Genomic DNA, 14594 nt, shown 5'->3' on the forward strand with positions numbered 1-14594 from the left:
TTATTCTAAATACAAGTTGTCAGAGTAAAAAATATGGTTGTTCTTTGTATGGAAAACATAAGAAAAAACCATCAGCAGTTCATGGAATACACACAACCTGTTATATGAGTAAAAGTTGTTGGCCTGGAACAACCATCATTGTGATTGTGTGTTGCTGCATGCAGGTTTTTCTCCATTTACATTACTTTGCATACGTGAGCTCAGGATGAAGCCTATGGAATTGTGGGACATTTATGGCTGAAAAATGTACATGATGTATATAATGTAGTTGATTATTTTATTTTTTTAAGTGTGACATGGAGCATCACAATTGCCATGAGGCATCTGGCCACATTCAAACAGATAACATTATACTTTGGTTTGTGACTAAAGTCTTTGAGGTTGCTACAGGAGAATCTTGAGTTCAATGTGGTGTCTTTTTCTCTGTTCCCCCTAGCTCCCTCTTTTACTGTAGCCCCTGAAAAATTCTACAGCAGACATTGCCATTTCATCATGGAATCACAGGCACTTTGAGAGTTTATTTATTTCCCTTCTTCATGTTCAACTAGCTTAATTTTATATTAAGACCAGATGCTAGACCCAAATTCGCAGTTTTGGAGCACAAAGCAGTGGAACCAGCAGAGAATGGAAACTTGGCCCTGCACCAATAATCTTGTACAATAATATCCTTTCAGCTTAGTTTTTGTCACTGGATCTGATAACCAGGAACTACTCAACAAGATGTCAATGTACTATCTAATTTGCTTCACATGTCTAAAGTGTAAAATTCTATCACCCATTAGTAGAACAAATGTCCTATCTTCCAGAGACTAATCTTCTATGGCAGATGCACTTTCTCAAATGTATAAATCTACTTGAAAACCAATCTGATAATATTTCATGCCTGCACAATGATGATTCACTTATATCAATGTACTTGTCACTCAGACCTTTAAAAAATAATAATAATACCATGGGGCTGGGTGGATGCTGAAAATATGCAAGGTCTTGATAATGGGTAAACATTAGCCACAAAGTGTAAAGGAGATACATGAATAAAAAAAGTTCTAGTCAAAATTTCCTAATGCATTCTTAGCCTTTATAACACAAAGAGAAGTATGCATTCTTTTGTTGCCACAAAAACTGCCTTGTCTAGCTGTATTTCCGTTACTTCGTAGATATCTATTCATCTTTCCTATTTTCATATTTCCATAATTTATAACAACAAATAATGAACCAGACATTACAAATGCATATTTTTTATTTTGGTGCTAGGAGTTAATAGGTTCATCTGTCGCAATTGCATGTTGTACTTCCAAATTAATGCCACCTTCCTAAGTCTACTAGTGTTAGTTATTAAGGTATATCTGACTCTAGACTAATTGTATAAACACTGTGAAAAGCAACATTAATCTAAAAATTATAATTTGCTATATTTGGTTTCTTTGTAGATTGCAGAAGTGCTGAATTAGATTCTTACATGAATAGCATCATTTTTCTCATGCTTGTATTCAGAGGAATAATTCATTGAGAAAGGTACAAATAATAAATTGTGGTGCAAGTTGAAATTTTTTCAGAATTCAAGTTGTTCTCCCCAAAATATGTACACAATAGGGAAGAAACAGGATACACATCCATCCCTTCCCTTACCATACACAAAATAACAATTTCCCACCAAAATTCAAGTTGTATATGTATCCTGTGTTGATCATTACTGCAGAGCTCTTCCTTCATGGCTAGCAGCATTTAAATGCAACTCTAGAGACCTGCTAGCAACAACTACAATATGCTTAAACACAATTGGGGCTAGTACCATTCTGTTCCCAGAGTGGATAGGGCCTTAGTTTCTAAGAGCAATAAAGTCCCTCTTTGCTCTGCATTTTCTGATTATTCAGGAAGTAAGTTTACTCTCTTTCTACAATCTTGCCAGATCAAGATTTTAAACCAACATATTTTTTTGATTGGGAGATACTGATACTGAAGTCTGAAATGTTGTATATAGTCAGTCAAACTAAAGCTGGTAGTAGGAGAGTCGGACAATACAGTACTCTCTAGTACAATGTTTAATAATCGACTGTAGCAGGAATGGATTTATGCAATAAGAATAATTTAGTTGACAATTAGAGATAAGAACTATCGGGCAAATTCATCCTTGAAGTAACTTTAGTGTGAGGTCTCATCAGGGTTGAATATAGCCCCATACTTTTAAATTTTAGTAGCTACTACCCAGTTAGGTCTTGCTCCAGCAAAGTACTTAAAGTAGATGTCTAAGTAGATACTTAAGTACTTTGCTGGATTTGGAACCTTAATATTGAGACTATAATTTATGGTCATGACAGGATGCCCCTCTGGTATATTGGTTGCCTCATTTTCAGTGTTCAAAGAAAGGTTAGAATCACTGGAAATTTAACAAGGAACAGGATTAACATATACCACATAGTTTGCAAACTGAATACCAGAAGGTTTGTAACATATTTCTGCATTTTTACATCAATCATGCTTATGTGAAAAACTGCATTTTTATTCACAGTAATTGTCTTAGGAGTTGTCTACCAACATGCTCCAACAAGGAGATTTTGGTCTTCTCTTTTCACAGTAGTTCACATGGGGTTTGATCCAAAGCTCACTGAAGTCAACAGAAAGAATTTTGTTGATTTCAGTGGGCTTTGGATCCAATCAATGTTGACTATTAAACTAACAACATTTAATAAAGGGATGGAATTTTACAATGTAATTTATGTGCTCTAAATAATTAGTAGAACATAATTACAAAAATATGCTATGAACTGAAGAGGAGTTAAATGTTATAAAGAAATACTCTTCTACTGCTAGAAGAGCCATGGATTTAGTCTGTAAGATAGAGTGGCAAAGATGATGCCAGAAGTGGCAAATTCTCATCTGTGATCTCAGTGGATGTTATCTACAAAAACACACCATCATTTAAATCAAAAGTGAAATAAAGAAACATAATAGCAAAGGACTGTATTGCTTGTGAACAATTTCCCTCATTTTAGAAGAAAGGAATGAGGCTTGCCAGTAATTGAAAGCAGACTTAACATGTTATCTTTGATTGTACACCATGGAAGAGGTGAAGTTACTTACCTTGTAAAGGAATTGGACTTCTTTGAGATGTTTGTCCCTATGAGTGTTCCACTTCAGGTGCAGATGCGCACTATGCACTTTTGATTGGGACTTTTGGTATCAGTGCCCATTAGGTGCACATATGCACCGTAGCTATCTTCATGACCCGTACCAAAGATATGTAGGGCACCATCGGATGAATCTGCCCTCAGTTCCTTCTCTATCTGAAAGTTCTGCAAAACTAGACTCCAAAGCAGAGAGTAAGGAGGGAGGTTAGTGGAGCACCCATAAGGACAAACATCTTGAAGAACTGCTATCTTCCATGGTTCTCTCCTGTGAAGATCTACTGGGTGAGTTGGCTGTGGAAGTCGACAGGGCATTGTGTACACTGGAAGACTCACTGTACAGGGGGAACTGAGGCAGATCAAAGGGAGCACTCCACCATGGGAGGCTTAAGATTCATCTCCCTATTTTTTCTAGACCTCTTCTTAAATCCCAAACAGATTTTATACATAGATGGGATGTGGGTATCCTCTAAGTAGCAGATACAGTGAGAGACACCATCACTAACTGGGATAGAATCCCAGCAAGTGAGACAACCTTTAAATCCTGTGGATGTCTGCATAACCTGAGGATAAAACCCCTCAAAAGGGGAGAGACATCTCCTATGGGGGTGGGGGGAAGAGAGGGAAGATCTCACAAAGAAATCCCTTCATACAAAACTAAAGCTACAATAACTAAAGATAAGGCCTAAAACAACAAATGTAAGAGTTAAGCTATTCCCTAAGGGGAATGACTCTAGCTAGAAGTGAGCACTGCAACACACTCCATCCATCTCAGGCATAGGCAGTTGAGAAGGAACTGAGGGCAATATGTCCACCACTGCCCTATATATCCTTGGCACGGAGCGGGAGGATAGCTAGTGTCATTTGGACAACAATCGTTTCCTTTTTTCTTTGATAGGTGATCATTCTCCTTCGAGTAATGTTTCTATGGGTGCTCCACTTCAGCTGTGCGTATGCCCGTGCGCCTTTGATCAGCAGTGCCTTTTCGGTCTGCACATGCACCCTAGCTATTTTTACACTTCCCTCTATCCTTCTTTCCTCTTTTTCGAAAACACTGTATTTTAATAATTTTAAAGGTAACTGTTTTCGAAAAAGAGGAAAGAAGGATAGAGGGAAGTGGCATCCCAAATATAAATATAGTTACACATAAATCTATCTGTGATCTAATACCTAGAGAATATTCATATGTTAAAGCCCTAATTCCAATCTGACAGCAATTTTACACTTGATTTAAATGAATTACTTCTGATTTAAACCAACATGACTTAGATCAGAATCAGACCCTAAATAATGATGTAATGGTATTTATTGTCAAAGCTGCCAAGTAGCCTTGGAGTTTGGGCTCAAGCAATAATTTATTTTCCTTTAAAGAAAGAAATGAGTAGATGTAGACCCAGTGGATCTACTGCTCTTCTACCTTTCACCATGTGAAGATGTAATCTGTGCTGTATCCAAGTCATCCTTGGTGTTTCAGGGAACCAGAATGGTCCCCAGCACATATGAGAGCAGCCTTAAGGGTGTTCTAATTTATGCCTGGTTGCCAATAGCTCCAAAGCACCATGCCTGCCAGCAGCTGGGGATTGCCAATGTGTAGAGAAACCCTTTCCTGACACATCAGCTGGCCAAACAAAAGGAGCATTCAAAGGGATTATTCCACCATCTGATCGAGCTGGCATTACAGTTGTTCTGTGCTACTGGAGTGGCACAAAGCAGCCATAGTGGGATCTGGCCTACTTTGTATAGGTGTTTTATCCTCATTGGTATTTACTTACAACTTGTCAATTTTTGAATAAGAATATCAGAAAGCAAAAACAAGCTGCAGTTTACAATTCACTGACCCAGATCTTCAGGAAACATCTCTTTATCAGTCTCCAGTAGCTGGTCAAATGATGTATTTATTTATTTATTGAATAATTATTCAATTTAAAATCAAAGTCACTCTGGATCAAGTGGTCCCAGTATGAATCAAAACCACAACGAAGCTGATGCCGGCACGTCTTTTATGATCCAGTTATTAATTAGCTAGTATAGTTTAACATGTTATGTTTTGACAATGGGTGATATGAACTGCCCGTCAGGTGTGGCCATGTGGTATTAATTTCCTAAATTCTTCACTTAAGCACCTGCTAATGCAGTGCTAGGCTGAGATAGTCTGCACTGGTTGTTAGCCATTTCCAGTGAAAGATTTTTATCTGTATCAAATATACCATAGTAATGTAAATATTTCACACTGTGTGCCTGATTCTCCCTGCACTCATCCCAGTTTTAAATTAGTATATTTCTACTGCTGTTCTTATATTAACTGGAATTCCCCTTAAAGGGGACAAAAGCCATTTACTATGTGTTCCAGTGAAGAGGATTCTACTGTATTTTGCCTCCACAAATTGATTGAATATTTATAATGGTGGCCAATTCTTTGTAATACCTTATGAGTGATCAAGGTTCAATGTCCACATTCCAGTCTCACAGGCATGGTGGCCTCATCTTTATTTTGAAATTGACATGGGGAAAAGATTAAACAAATTATAGTGATGGGTAGTGTGATAACTATCTACACAAGAAGTGTGAGAAGAATATACACTAAGAGGAGAATAATAATTGAGGGAGGTCTAAAGCAGGGGTTCTCAAACTGGGGATCAGGACCCCTCAGGGGGTCATGAGGTTATTACCTCGGCGGTCGTGAGCTGTCAACCTCCACCCCAAACCCTGCTTGCCTCCAGCATTTATAATGGTGTTAAATATATTTATTAGGGGGGGGGGGGTTGCACTCATAGGCTTGCTGTGTGAAAGGAGTTGCCAGTAAAAAAGTTTGAGACCCACTGGTCTAAAGGGATGTGCAAGATTGGGAGAAGGCACAAAGGTTTGATGGGCTGGAGCTGCATAAGTCTTAATCCACGCATGCCAATGAATAGGCTGTTAGTCACTTAATTACCCTACACATCTGCTTTGAGTATTAAACTTCTCTTGTAAAATGTTATATACCAGTAACTAACAGTACAGTATAGATACACAGGGTTAAACCCTTGATCTCTACATCAGCAATGTGGAGGGGAAAGTTGCACTGTTTTAGCTAGTGAATGGATGAAAGTGTTGCTTCAGTGTAACACATTTTATACATATGAGAAAGCTTAAACTGACAATCTGTTCAAGGTACAAGCACATGTGATTATTTATAGTCTAAGCTGACTGCATACTTAACACACTTAATTCTGTGAACAGTAAATACTCTGCTAGGTTAAGAAAGTGTTTGTTTGTAAGCATTGCCACATGGCACAGAGTATTTACTGAGGCTTGATCTACATCTAAAATGTAGGTCCACCTAGCTACTTCACTCAAGGCTGTAAAAAATTTCACTCCCTGAGCACCATAGTTAGTTGATCTAACCTCCAGTGTAGATGTGGGAAAATCACCGGAAGGATTCTTCTAGCTTCTGCCTCTCAGAGAGGTGAATTACCTGCAGTGCTGCAGCTGTACTGCTGAAGTGACTGTAGGGTAGACATACCCTGAGAGGGATAAGGCAACTTGTCCTCCAAGGAATAGAAATGTACAGGATTTGTGGTCTTGTTGTTTTAGGATCTGATCCAAAGCCTACTGAAGTCACTGTAAAAGTTCACACTGAATTTGATGGGCTTTTGATCAGGCACTTAAGTGATTGCTATTTACTGTGCTGGACCAATGCAGCATTTACTGTGGGAGACAGGAAAGAAGCACTTGAAGAAGGACTTTCACACTGGTAAAGGTTCTTCCTAAAAGAACAGGAACTAGGCAGGTAATAATAGGTACTATTTGGCCTAACATTATAATTGCAGCCCCATTTTGCACATAAAACAAATCAGCTATTTTTAAAATGGTCATTTCTGTAACATGAATATAGTGCATATATAATCTATGTTTGCTTACGATTCCTTTTCCTATCATGACTTGAAAAGGGGGACCAACCCTTGCAAAATACATATAGATTTGTATAAGTGCAGAGCTATGGCTCAGCAAAGCAGTGGACCACAGTGGAAGTGTACTTTAAAATTGGAGGATACATTATTCCATTGGTTGAGTGTGTGAAAATCTTAGTGAAGCCAATGGAAACCTTGTATGCATATCTGATGGCAGAGTTTGCTCCCTGGAATGCGCTGTATGATATAGAGAAATATGATTAATCCTCCATGGATGTAAGCAATCATAGATGCTTTCCTGTATTTTGAGTGCCTAGCAACATTGTACGTAAATTACCACAGTTTGTTCCTGTCGCTGGTGATTTCCTGCTGCTTGCATGTGACCCTGGCCTCACCCCTACAAACTGAGTGAACCATGGTGCTCCGTTACCTGTTTATAGAGGCTCTGCAGCATCTGGGAAACCGAGCATGGAGCAGAAAGTCAGGAAGTGAAGCCAGAGCACAATTTTTCAAGCAATGGGGTGGGTGAAGATGGAAGAATTCAAATTTTGCTCTGACTCCATAGCACAAATTTCAGATGGGACCACAGAATAAGACTCAGCAGATCAAGATGCTGGGCTCAATGTGTGTGAGAGATGAGGGTGACCTGGGAAAACAGATCAATATACACCTACTTAGGAGCATAGCCCTAACTCCGCAGCTGCTGTTTATCACTCATGGTTCTCTTTCCTTTTTATCATGAAAAATTACAACTAAACTACAGATGTCAAAATAAATGGACAAATTACATATTAATATGCATTACACTTTCCCTTTTAAAATTTGTGTTTGGTTCATTTAATTGATAATTGACACCACAAAATATTTTTCAAAGAATCTCCCACTCATTAGTGGAAATTTCTCATACTCAATATTAAATGGTTGGTTATGCAATTTTACTGTGACAATTCTTGGTGGTTTTACACATCACCAACAATAAGGGCTCTGTGCTCATCAAATAAATGGCCTGTAAAAGGTCACAGAATAGGCTTCAGTCCCCAACTCACATTATCTTGTTAAACCTCTCTCCACTGCAGAATTTTATTTTTTGCTGTTCCTTGGAGGCCTCTCACTGAGAAACAAAAACAGAGAGGGGGTTTCAATGTTATTATTTCCAACTCCACTCTTGCAACCCATCTTATTCTGCACAACTATAAAAAATGTCTGTGAAACCAAGAAAGCATTTATAACAAGACAATTAATCAAATTGAGAGCCTGATTAGTGATGGCATATGCTCTTAGTCACAAAGACAAAAAGGACAGGCATCTATTTTGATATGTTTAACTCTTGACACTTGATCCAGCTCCTACTGAAGTCAAAGAGACTCTTCACTAACATCGCTGAAAGCTGGAAAAGACCCTTTGCACATATTTCATGTTCATATATGATCGATATGTAGACTCATGTTATCTTTTATCTACCACAGTCATTTAGATCTATCTTTAAGCTTTTGGTAGCCACCACTTTTACGTAGATGATACCGAACTGTGCATGTTTTTCTAGACATTTAAGATTCCTTTCCAGGGTCACCACCTTTTCTTTTCTGTCTTCTCAGGTATACATGTGGCTTCATCTCAACTTCTTCCAGGTAGGTGTTTCTGAGACAGAACTGATCAAAAGTGACATCTAAAATCACAAATCCATTTCCCCTATTTCCCTTCTTGAGCAAGACCTTTCAGTGACCTCCTCTGTCTGAGTTTGCAGTCATTCTTGATCCTGAGAACTCCATCTCCAATCTCTGCAGTGTCACCCTACTACCGCACTGCCTGAACTCCCCTTATGCTAGAAACCTTATGCAGGCCTTCATCTCCATTGCCTTAACTAGTATATATCTAAGATATGCCCCCCCCCCCCATTACCATAGTAACCGAGCACCTCACAATCTCTGGCGTGTTTACCACACAATGCCCTTGTGAGGTAGTAAGTATTATTATCCCCATTTTACAGATGGGTCAGAGAGGAACAAAGAAACTAAAGGGCAGATTTTGAAAGGTATTTGGGATGTTAAAGATGAAGACAGGCACCTTCAATTTTATTGGTCTCTGAAATTTGTCACTGTTTCTCATGTTTTTTGTCAATGTGTAGCTTTCAAACACCATTGTGTATCTACACAAAAATTGGCTGGGGGTGGAGCTGGGGTTCCTGCATGTTGGAGCCCCCCGCTGATGCCATTCCAGCAGATGACTGTAGGTGGGGGGCAAGAGGGCTCTGCTAGGGTGTGGTTTGTCCTCTGTTCAAGTTCTCTGTTCAAGCTCTCGGGGGTGGGAGGAGGCTATATTCCCCCTCCTTCTGACCTCAGTCATCTGAAGACAATGAACAGTGATCCAGGAAGGTGACAGTTTCCATGCTGCCAAAGAAGAACATTTCAGACTCTCACAAGCCCACCAGACAGACTTTCTGTGGGTAGCCCTGCCATTGCCACCCCAAGCAGGGATGGGGCTGTAGCCAGGGGAGCAGAGCTGCCGCAAAGGAAGGCCCATGTAGGAGTATGCTTAGGGCCTCAGATTGCCTTAATCTGCCTTATGCAACTTTCAAATCTATAAGTATAAACTCTGCTGCTTAAAAATTATTCCCCCTTCTCTATTTTTCCTTTGAGACTAGTTACACTTATTTTCAAGGTTTTGCACTGGACTTTCGGCATTAGCACAAAGTCAAACATGATTCACATTGCTTGAGAGAATACTTCAAACATGGAGGCAGGTGGTGTCACAACAGTGCTGGATGTCACCCTCAACAAGATGTGCTTTTCTCAAAACCACAGTCTGCTTTTGTGGTTGGTGTCTCAGCAGAAGCCCTTTAGCTCTGCAGCAGGTGTTATCACATGACCTCACAAAGTGTGGGAAATGATATAACCAACAGGTGCTAAAAGACCCTAAAAGACCCTGTGTACCAGAAATTGAGAAATGACTAAAGTCAGGCCAAGAAGACACAAAAGTACCAAAAAATACTGCAAAACATTTTTAAGGTAGAAAGGACCAAAGCAATGAAGGAATATACCATTCCTGAATAGACTGGAGAAAGGTTTTATTAAAGTGTTGCTATAGTTAAAAGGCCCACAATGACACCACTCTAGAAAATTGTATTTATAACCACTATACTCATTAGATTTCAACGTTAACAACCCATTCCTCACTAGTCAGAGCTATTATTTCAGGATGTCTGCAGAATCACGTAGACAGTGCTGTATCTATTACTTTAGTTCACATTTGGTAGGTCTTTTCACAACCATAAGGGTAAGTAGCTCTCCCTCCCCCCCCTTTAGATTCTGGAGCTGAATTCTGTGGCAAATTCACAGTCTCAGAGTCACTGAATATTGAGGAGCCTGGTTATAAATGAGAACAGGTTTTGCCCAAGGACTATTTTTTCTCCGTAGTTTGATTTGAAAGATATTTCGTAACACTGTGAAATCATCATATATACTGTGTCATGAAAAACCCTCAGTGCAGAGTGAATACAAACTGGTATAAAAGTATTTTCAAAATAGGCTGCATCTGCATATACAAATGAACATGTGTGTGTGCAATATGGACAACTGCCTATTTACCCATTGAGGTGTCCATTTTAATATGCAAATACCTATTTAAATATGCAAATGAAGGCTATTCTGAATGCAGAATTTGCAGCTATAATTTAGGGAGGCAGTTTTGAAAGTCTGAGACATAATATCAACTCTCTTAAATATACTGGCAGAAAAGCTCAAAAGTTAAACTATAAGAATGTCCCAGAAACATAAAATATTTTTACTAAAGGGACACATTTGAATTTGGGGCAAGGTCAACATTTGCACTCAATTTATTTTAAGATATAAGTTTCAAAACAGGCACTGATAACAAAAGAGTATCTTCTGAAACAAAGGCTGAAACAGACTTTCAGTTAAAGGCTTTGGTTTTTCATTGCTATCAAGACTGGGGCACAAGTTGACATGGGGCCATCTCAGCTCCCCTGCCAACTCTCTTTTTATGAGTCAGCAAGGGATCAAAAGTCTGTCAAAAAAACAAAAAGGAGATAATACAATTCTAAACCACATCGTTTCATACATGCAGTAGAAATATACTTATATAGTAGGTGAGAGGAAGCATTTGTGGCCAATTCCTCTGATCCAGCCAAATTCCACTCAGTACAGGACCCAAGGGATGGGGAAGATGGGTAAAGCTGGTTTAAAGTCACTTTTGCAGCTGGGGTCCAGTCTCACCACTGGTGTAAGTTTGTGAATACTCTGCGCTGCTCTAACCTATGATAGCTGTAATGATCCCCCAGGAGCTGTTCCACAAAATGCTTCCATCACACCCATAATACACCCCATACTCCAGGGAAGCCAGGAGGGAGTGGGTGGGGAGACAGCTACTACAAAAGCTTTTTTATGGATGTGATCCTGAACTCCTATACCCCAAACTTCTATTGACTTTAGAACGAATGTTGTGAACAGAATCAGGCCCTACATACTAAAAATGTGCTGTATCTGGGAACAAAACTTATTTTTTCCTCAGAGCTACAAACATTCTATTCAGTACACAACTAATATGCAGCATTTAGACAGTGTATGGGGATTAAAAAGTCAGTTTTTGCTATTCACAATATTTCCAAAATATTTTTTAGTATTTAAGGAAATAAACGTCCAGAGAAATTCCCTGGTGCGTGTTCAGCTCTTATTGTTACAATATGAAATAACAACAATAAATTATATTTATAAAGCATCCTACCACACTAATTGTGAAAATAATGAAAAACAATCAGAAGCATAAAATACATAGTATAAAAATAAGTAAAAAAAATTCAAAGAAAGGGGCATCATTGCATTGGATAGTCGAAACAGAAAACTCTACCAAATATTTCTAATTGCTTTTTGAAAGTGGGAGGAGTGATCTTAGGTTGATGTCCAAAAGGAGTGAATGCCACATGCTGGAATGCATCTCAGCAAGTCTGAGTCACTTCCCTACATAAACTGCTACTGTTGAACCTCTAAAAGGTGCCAGAGCATAGATGACCACCAAAATGAGAGTCGAGGAGGTCTTCACCAAAGACACTTTCTTTTGTATTAAGGGTTTTAATACTGCACCAGAACTCAGCTAAAAATCAGTTAGGCTTCATTATAGGCAATTAGGTCAATGAACAAGGTTTCTGCCACATTCTGTACAAGAAACCTGATTCAAAGCCCAGTGAAGCCAGTCGGAGTCTTTCCATCAGCTTTAATGGTCTTTGGGACAGGTCCAAGTTGCAAGGGGCAGACAGGCTCTGTTGAAAGCTCTGCTAAGGGAAGAAGTCTATACAACACATATAACAGCAATCAGCAGGAAAGTGGTTCTGCATACGTATACATTTGCCTGCTCACCACACTTTAACACTAAAGTCAATTCAACTGTCTTTGTTTTGACTTGACTAGTTTAAAATTTGCAAGGACTGAGCTGCACTGGATAGAGGAACGTAGTGTTGCGTGATCAGTTAGTTCAGATAATCTGAATCTGAAGTATTCATAGTATGAACTGCTGTGGAAGTCTCAGTACTGTTAAGAAACGATATATCCTGAATAACTGAAAACTAAGAAAACCACCAAAAGGTATTCTTTGAGAAAAATACCTGCTTGATACATGAAAACTCTGACCACAGTATGACTCATTGTAAATAGTCCCTTATGATTCACTGCTAATTATTTTGTAAAAAAAAAGGTGATAATAATCTATACTGGTTAAAATAAACTTAACTTATTTCCAAAAACAATTTAAAAAGAAATTCTTGGGGCTGTTTTCCAGATTGACAGCCTCTAATTCTGAAGCCTTTTTTTTTATCCCCACAACCGGTATAATCCTGAACAGCAGTAGGGTAAGTTTCTTCATACTTCCCTGGCAGTACTCCTCAAACATTGACCCTTCTCTAACTCTGAGAGAGAATACTTCAGTCTGTATGGCAGATTCAGTTCTTGCTTCACTGCTGAGACTCAGATTGTGATTTAGTACTAAATCTGGTGGCAGTGGTCATCTGTGTTCTAGGAACTGGACCGGGGCCACAAAACTCTCATTAATATGCCACTGAACATCCCAGTATAACAATATCGGTTTAAATTCACACCGTAGAATGATTATACTGAAAAAAACATTCCTGTGTAGACAAGGCCTTAGAGGTGAAAGACTCAGTAGTGCTTTAATCCCCTGAGCCACCCAGCCCCAGCTGTGTTGTGTCCCTAACTCTTCCAAATGATGGGTCTTATAAACTAGCCACAAAAAGTTTTATGTGGAAATAGAACTGGAAATCTTACAAGGTAAAGCTCACTCATTAGATTTCCAGTACAGTTTGGTGCCATCTACAGTAAACCAACAGTTTGGGGGAGGGATAACTCAGTGGTTTGAACATTGGCCTGCTAAACCCAGGGTTGTGAGTTCAATCCTTGAGGGGGACACTTAGGGATCTGGGGCAAAAATCAGTACTTGGTCCTGCTAGTGAAGGCAGGGGGCTGGACTCAATGACCTTTCAGGGTCCCTTCCAGCTCTATGAGATAGGTATGTCTCCATATATTATATTTTTTATTATTATATTATATTATTAAGGGTCCTGTCCACAGTCCAGAAACCACATTTATAGTCCACTTACAGCGCTAAAACTGTTCAGTTTTGCAGTAGAGACAAGACTGACCTTGTTTAATTCATGTTTCTGAACCATGCTACAGCTGTGAAGTTTATCAGAGTTGCAGCACAACTCAGAAACACATTTTTAAAAGTCCTGTCTACTCTGCAAGACCAATGGTGCGTCAATGGTGTAGATCAGATCAAAGATACTCCAAGAAGACCCTCTCTTACAGTATTTCTAGACCTGATCCTTTTCATGGGTAAAACCAGGAATTTACATGGTGCAAAAATGTACCTTCCTTTTTCAAAGTTCAAAAGAGTTTGGGGTTCATTTTGAGTTCTAAGTAAAGCTTCAGACTGGTTTTCTATATATCTTAACCCATTTGTCCATCCATGACATAAATATTTACTTGTTTTGGTGAAGTACTATTTTAGTAGGAGAAATAATGTAATCACTCTGCACTCATTTACTTAAAATAGCCTGCAATGACAGAGCTTCTAGCAGATTAAATTTACATACAGGAACTCTTCTTAATGAGATGGAGGATAGGGATTAAAAGGGAAATGTAAAAAATATTATTCTCACAAAGTGCAAGTTTATTCTCAAAATTAATTACAGGAGTATGTGACATCAGAACACAGTCTCATAACCCAGGCTAAGGTCTGGTCTACACATAGTTTCTGTGCCTATTGAACTATTTCACGTAGGAGTGTGATTTTATAGTTAAATCAGTACAACCCCTAGCATGGATGCAGTTAGCTGGTATAAAGGTACTTATACCAATATTGCATATTCCTGTACATTTAGGGGAATACACTACAGTAGAATAAACACCTTTATAGTTTATAACTGTATCAGTCCTAGGGAGTACTATCACTTTAACTATATCGGTTTCCAAACTGATATAGTATAAGCAGTGCAAAAACTGTGCGAGAAAGTCCTAAGGTTTCAGGCACTATGGCAAATACCCATGACTACTCT

This window comes from Chrysemys picta, chromosome 3, assembly GCF_011386835.1.
Source record: "Chrysemys picta bellii isolate R12L10 chromosome 3, ASM1138683v2, whole genome shotgun sequence".
Taxonomy (NCBI): domain Eukaryota; kingdom Metazoa; phylum Chordata; order Testudines; family Emydidae; genus Chrysemys; species Chrysemys picta.